At 45.0% G+C, this 7513-nt stretch overlaps 1 protein-coding gene and 1 pseudogene across 1 annotated transcript in view; both read left to right on the top strand.

The window, feature by feature from the left end:
* LOC102870738 (mitochondrial inner membrane protease subunit 2-like) overlaps positions 1-7513 on the top strand; it is a 1092157-nt gene that overhangs the window by 1076092 nt on the left and 8552 nt on the right. The window lies entirely within an intron of this gene.
* LOC102855430 lies at positions 903-2162 on the top strand (annotated as a pseudogene).

The raw sequence follows: 7513 nt of genomic DNA, 5'->3' as shown, positions 1-7513 counted from the left end.
GACGTGTCCTGTAGAACTCCTGTGTAGATTATGGTTTCCTTTCTGGCCCGAGGGCCCGCCGGTTTTCCCTGTGTACCTTTGAAAGATGCCTCTTCGTTGTTATCTGAGGTGACTTCCCCCTGTGTGCCACTTTCAGGCTTCCCTTCCACCCAGGAGCACGTTGTCCCTGTCCCCAAGGGCCTCTTCCCGCCGGTTTTCCCTGTGTACCTTTGAAAGATGCCTCTTTGTTGTTTCATACCTTTTTTAATTTTAAACGATGTTATATTTTCTTGATCTGATCTCACAGTAACTTCTTGTTCTAAGTTTAGATATTGCATGAGCGTAAATTAATTTTCCTGGTACTCCCATTCTTCTTTATTTCTGAATGCTGGGTTATCTGTATGTAATTATTATATAGAGTGGCAAGCGGCTGTACTTCAATCCCTGAAGGCATGCTGTTCGAATCCACTAGTGATTCCACGAGAGAAGGATGAGCAATCTCTTCCCACGTGATTCACTCCTTAAAACCCAGGCCCAAGACCGGCGCCCGCCGGCCGGGCTGGCTGGGCGGTGTCTCTGCCTCCCCTCCAACTGTGTGGACAGGGTCCAGACCCTTCTCTACCCGGCCTTACCACCTGTGAGGCCCTGAACCTGCCCCTGCTTCTCCTATCCGGACCCCCCTACTGGTTAGGCCCTGCACAGCCAGGATTTAGGCTCCAAAACTACATGCTGAATCTTTGTCCCTAGTGCCAAAGTCCAGATCACCCTAGGGTAGCGCAGAAAACTGCAGATTCCATTCCTTTATCCCCGAACGCAAATCTTGGCGCCCGGCACCTAAGAATTGACCCTTTCCTTGCTTTGGAGGCCCAGCCCTACAGTAAGCCTCACGCCCTCTGTCCACAGATTGCCCTGTCAGAGAAAAGATGGCCCTGAGGGTCGTATTACCAGTTCTGCTCCTCCGGGGCCTGAGTTTAGGCCTCTTCTTCAGTCTTCTAAAACCAGTCTGGCCCCAGCAGTCTCCACCTCCCCAGGTTTCTCCCCCGCCTGAGCCCCATCCCTGCCATACTTGCCATGGGCTGGTCGACAGTTTCTACAAGGGCCTAGAGAGGACTGACTATTCGAGACAACTTTGGAGGCGGAAACACAGCATGGGAGGAAGAGAAGTTGTCCAAATACAAAGATAGTGAGACCCACCTGGTGGAGGTGCTGGAGGGTGTATGCAGCAAGTCAGACTTCAAGTGTCACCGGCTGCTGGAGCTGAGTGAGGAGCTGGTGGAGTCCTGGTGGTTTCACAGGCAGCAGGAGGCCCCAGACCTCTTCCAGTGGCTCTGCTCAGATTCCCTGAAACTCTGCTGCCCTGCAGGCATCTTTGGTTCTTCCTTCCTGGCTTGTCCTGGGGGTGCAGAGAAGCCCTGCGGAGGCTATGGGCAGTGTGAAGGGGAAGGGACCCGAGGGGGCAGCGGGCGCTGCACCTGCCAAGCTGGTTACGGGGGTGAAGCATGTGGCCAGTGTGGCCTTGGCTACTTTGAGGCAGAGCGCAACTCCAGCCATCTGTTATGTTCGGCTTGCTTTGGCCCATGTGCTCGCTGCTCAGGACCTGAGGAATCTGTTTGCAGTGCCGAAAGGGCTGGGCCCTGCATCACCTCAAGTGTGTAGACATCGACGAGTGTGGCACAGAGCGAGCCAGCTGTGGAGCTAACCAATTCTGTGTGAACTCGGAGGGCGCCTACGAGTGCCGAGATTGTGTCAAGGCTTGCCTGGGTTGTATGGGAGCAGGCCCTGGCTGCTGTAAGAAGTGCAGCCCCGGCTACCAGCAGGTGGGCTCCAAGTGTCTCGATGTGGATGAATGTGAGACAGAAGTCTGTCCAGGAGCAAACGAGCAGTGTGAGAACACAGAGGGCAGTTATCGCTGTGTCTGTGCCGAGGGCTACAAACATCAGGAGGGCATTTGCATGAAGGAGCTGGTCCCAGAGCCAGCAGGCTTCTCAGAGATGACGGAGGATGAGTTAGTGGTGCTGCAGCAGATGTTCTTTGGTGTCATCATCTGTGCACTGGCTACGCTGGCTGCCAAGGGTGACTTGGTCTTCACTGCCATCTTCATCTGTGCCGTGGCTGCCATGACTGGCTACTGGTTGTCTGAGCGCAGTGACCGAGTGTTGGAGGGCTTCATCAAGGGCAGATAGTCTCTTCTGCCACTTGCAGAATCTTGCTACCTGGGCTACCCCAGGCATCAGGCCTCTTCCACCCTTAGACACGAGAAGCCGCTTGGTCTCTTTTTTGAGAATGAAGTTAGCACCCTCTGCCCACCTATGGGGCAGCCCGGATACCAGGCCTGGGCAGGGGAGGCCCCAGGATGAAAAAGTAGCCTGAAGGTGGGTGCTAGGAGACCGCATCCTACAGGGCAGGACTGACTTCATTGGGGTGTGAGTTTTTAAGGAGTTTCTCCTTAAAGTGGCCAAGAGTGAGTTTTGACTCCTGCCCAGGATGGAGGGTAGAATCTAGGCAGGGTTGGGGTCATGGTAGCCCCTCCTGCCCACTGCATGCTGCCTGCTCATGTCCCTTCCCCCTCCTTTAGCCATTGAACTATTTATTCATCTCAGGAAATAAACAAAGGTCTTGGAAAAAAAAAAACAAAAAAAACCACTGGAGGGTCAATGGGTCAGGTATCCAATTTGACGGTACACTACAACAATTATATATATATAATTATAAATGATTTAGTAAAACAAATTACATGGACAAAACATAATGTATATGAATTATTATATGAAAACAGTATTTTTTAATAAAATAGGGGTAAAGTCTTTTATCAAAGGAAATCTAGTCCCTATCTGCAACCTCTCTGTTCACTCGGTCTGTTGTTGTTAGGTACCATCAAGTATGACTCACAGTGATCCTATGAACAGTGGATCAGAACCTTGTCCTATCCTGTGTCATCTTCACACGTCCTGAGCTCATTGCGGCAGTCAGCATGTCAGCGAACTTGATTGAGGGTCTTCCTCTCCCTCACTGACCCTCCACTCTTCCAAACATCATGTCCTTCTCCAAGGAATAGCCCCTCCGAACCACATGCCTGACGTGTGTGTGGCAAAGCTTCATCATCCTTGCCTCCAAAGAGCAATCCAACTGCACCCTCTCCAAGACAATTTTTTGTTTGTTTTTATTTTTTAAGACATATTTATTCTCTTGGCAGTCCATGTAATGTTCAGCACTCTTTTCCAACACCACAACTCAAAGGCTTTTAAAAAAAAAAGTTAATAAAATATAAAGTAACATTTCTCCCTTCCTATTTTCATATGAAATTTTTTTCTCTTTACATAAAATAGCTGTGTGACATCAGTTGCAAAAAGAAACACAAATAATAATGTATCAACCAATAATGTCATCCATTTTTGTCACACTGTGTACTAAGGTGCCCCTGACCCAAGCCATAGTCTCTTCAGTAGTTTCAAATGAACTAAGTACTTAGGTAATGACTATGGAAGATCAAAGAATACATACCTTTGCATTATGGTGTTGGAGATGAATATGGAATATTCCTTGGACTGCCAGAACCATCAACAAATCTGTGTTCTAGTTAAAGAGTCCGAGTGCTCCTTGGAAAAGAAGATGGTGAGACTTCATGTTACCTACTTTGGATGTCTTCTCAGTAAGGACTGGTGTTTGGAGAAGGGCCTCCTTCATGCTTGGAAAAGTCGAGATTCAGAAAAATGAAGACCTTTTACCACCTAGATTGACACTGTGGCTGCAACAGTGAGCTGAGACATGGCAATTATTGTCATGATGGCACCAGGCCTGGCAGCGTTTCCTATTGCTGTCCTGCCTTGGTGGTACCGAGCAGCAATGCCGTCCATCCACTCTGGCTTATTGTGGGTACTGAGAGTTGCTAACTATCCAAATTATATTCAAGCATTTCATCACCTGCTTAATCAAGCTGCAAAGTAAGGAGTTAGACCACTTCAACTCCAGTGATTTGATTATGTAGTAAAGAGACTGGTGCATAAACATTAATCCTGGGAAATTAATTCATGAAAATTAGCTGAAGATACCCCTAGAGGCCTGCTTTGTATCTATTTTTGCATAAAATGTTGAACGAACTGCTTGCCGAGGGTGTCTTGGTGGGGACCAGGCTGATTATGCATGATTCTGTAGTTATCTACAGAGAATCAGGAAGAGGCCATGAAGTGACCTGAAAATGCATTCTGATTAAAGCAAAGGCTTGAACAGGAAAATTGCTTTGAAATGATTAAAGTTAAAATTGTTGGTAATGAAGGAAAACACTCATCCTAGGATGAGGCCTTTCAAAGAGAGTGTCTCATTTCGAGATTTTAGAAACCATATGGCTTTTCCTTTGGATTGCAAAACACTGGATTGGAGCAACCTATCACATTTTCTGAACTTTGAGATGTAGAGAACGACTGTGAGAAGGAATCAGAGAATGTTACTATAAGAATCTGATGGGAGAGGGATGAGGGTCTTCTCTCAAGAGATGGAGATCTTCTGTATCCTATAAAGTATCTTCGCAAAGGAGCCTTTCCCAGGATTCCAGAACACTTGGCACATTTATATTATATGTGTTGGAGTGTATCTCAATGCTTTGTTTCAACATATTTTATGTTCACCGGGCTATAATGTCCTAGATAAAAGAAATGTTGTTTGAATGCCTTCAGTATGTTTTGGGAATCTTTTAGGGGGCTTCTTGAGTCCACGACTGATCCCAGAGCCTTGATTGCATTCGTTCTTGTTGGTAGCTAGCTATCTATTTGCCAAGAATAGCAATACCTTATCTGAAAACTTCTAGTATGGACCATTGAGTCCCACTGCTCACCCAAAAGCCACACACCTCTGGCAGTTCTAATGGACCTCTCTGTGGGAGAAAAATGGGTAGTCTCTTCCCATGCAGTCTACAGCCTTGCAAACCTGCTGGAGGGTCAACTATGAGTCAGACCCATTTGACGCCAATGATTGAGTATATATCTTTCAGAATCCAAATGTTTTTGATGCTTAAGAAGTCAAGCCTTTACTACAGATAGGAGCCCAGACAGCACAAGTGGTTAACTGTTCATCTGCTGTAATAGGACCAAGGGCTGCATTGTGGAGATGGTCAAATCCAACCACAATTAGCTCTACAAAGGGAGATAGTATGCATCAATTTCCTTCATGGAATAAAACGGATTTTTGTAAGGTCAGACATGCCCCCTCCCTTACCTCCACGCGCCAGCCCATGCTTCTACTAATTACTAGATCTGATATTTGTAGTAAATTGACCCATAGACTTGCCTTTACTCATGTTTGTGGGGTTTATAAAGGAATTAAGTTGAGGGGTGAGGGAGACAAAGGATATAGTTCAGACAGCTTTTCTGTCAACAATTAAAAGTCAAGGTTAATTCAGCAACACAAATGCAAGAAGCCTCCGGCTTCCTCAGTCGTCCAGCAAGTTTTGTATCACAGCAATAACAAGTCAGCTCTTTCTTAAGTCTTCCAACAAGTGGGGCTTTAACTCTGGCTCTATCTCCAGAACCTTGCCATGGTCTCTCCATAGTCTGGCCAACTCTCCTTCTTCTGTTGGCCCCACAGCTGTTGAAGAAGACAATGATTAACAGTGAACCAGGTGCCTGAGGTTGAGGGCACTGAAGACCACAGCCCCAGAGGGGCTAAGGCAATGGTGAGAAAACCACTTTTAAAAATCCTAATCCTATATCTGCTAATTGAAAAGTCAGTGGTTCAAACCTACCAGCTTCTCTATACTAAGAAAGAAAGATGTGGTAGTTGGCTTCTGTAAAGAAAGATTTATAGCCTTGGAAACCCCATGGGAAAGCTCTGTCCTGTTCTGCAGGGTCATTATGATTTGGAACCCACTAGATCACAACAGATTTATGTCACGTGCACTATCATCCTCTCAGCAGAGCCTGAGGCAACCCGTACAACTCCACACATCCACGTTTTTGCAATATATATTTATGGATAATGAATAGGGAGGATAGAAGGAGAATTGATGCCCTTGAGCTGTAGTGCTGGAGAAGACTATTGAGGGTACCATGGACTGCTAAGAAAACAAACAGATTCATCCTGGAGAGGGTTAAACCAGGTTGCTTCTTGGAGGCAAGGATTCTGAGGCTTTGTTTGACATGCTTTGGACATGTTGTAAGGAGGCACAGGTCCATGGAGAGGGACATCATGCTTGCAAGGGTGGAGGGATGGCGCAGGAGGGGAAGACCCTCTATGAGGTGGATTGATTCAGTGACTGGGGTTATGGAGATGGGTGTGTTGGACACAGTGCTATTGGCACAGGATAGAGCAGGGTTTAGGGCTGTTGTACATAGGGTCGCTATGAGTCTCAAGTGACTCGATGACACATAACAACATATTTATGGCTATATCTATCTCTATATATTTGTGTATAAATACATGTATACTTCATTGGAAGAAGGAAAACAGAATTTTGTAACAAAAGAGATAATATTTTATAGCTTTCTAAGGTTGTAGATTTTGGGAGATTTGGAATTGCAGCTAATTTCTTTTATCTTCAGGAACATGTTCTTGGCTTTGGGAAATAGACCTATGGACAATTATTATTGTATCTTTTTTAAGAAGAGAGAGGGAGGACAGAAGGCCATTGTTTTCCTCTAGATGCTAACACATTAACAGAATTAGTGCTTTGGCTTGATACCCACAGGGAGGTTGTATCAAATGGGGCAAGTGGAGCGGTTTATTTTTCATATGGAAAATTTCTCACTGTTCCACCACTACTCCTGTGCCTATTACCTTACCACTACTGCTTCCTCTTTGCCTTGTTCTCGCATTTTTCCTGAGCATCCGTAGTTTCCCTTCCTTCATCGTATTTTCTGCGCGGCAAAGGTTACATGTTTGCAGCTTTGATATTTTGATTGTTCGCTCATTCACCTTCTGTGTTGTTCTTTTGCACGAACTCTTCACAGTCCTGAGAGCCAGAGTTTTGCTCTTCGTCTTTGAGTCAGTGCTCCTTTAAGATAGATTATGAACATGATTTTGTTCTGCCAGGTTTGTACCTGCCCAGGGCTGCTTAGACAAGTGTCTTGAAAATATGTGCGTGTATGATGGGCCAATATTATTGTCAAGAACACTGTTTAGTTTATAAACATGTTGACATGTTGACTTCTAAACCATTATGAATGTTATACATGCTTATGGCACCATTATTGCTAATCTTCAGGTTTTGTGTTTCCCAGTGTATTTTTCATATTCTTTTTTTTTCAGCAGTGCAGTTCCTTGTTTTACCAAATAATATTTCTTTTTGTATGTGTTTATACTAATTCTACTTTATTTGCTTAGATCATGCATTTGTTTTAGCCAGTAATTTAAAGGACATCACCTTTACATTATCTGTTAAATAAATTCTTTTCTTTCCTCACTTTCTTTCTTTCTTAGGCTCTTAGGGGTTTTTTTTAAGTGCCTTTGTTTTAGTTGTATGAGGGTGACAATAGCAAAAACTTGTGTCCACAGAGCTAGAAACACATCCCTGCATTATCAAAACATATTCTTTATCTGTTGCTGT

The sequence above is a fragment of the Elephantulus edwardii genome, unplaced genomic scaffold, assembly GCF_000299155.1.
Source record: "Elephantulus edwardii isolate Elephantulus edwardi_28Jun2011 unplaced genomic scaffold, EleEdw1.0 scaffold00022, whole genome shotgun sequence".
NCBI lineage: Eukaryota > Metazoa > Chordata > Mammalia > Macroscelidea > Macroscelididae > Elephantulus > Elephantulus edwardii.
The sequence above is the reverse complement of the archived record's forward strand: the minus strand, read 5'-3'. Positions and strand labels throughout refer to the sequence as shown.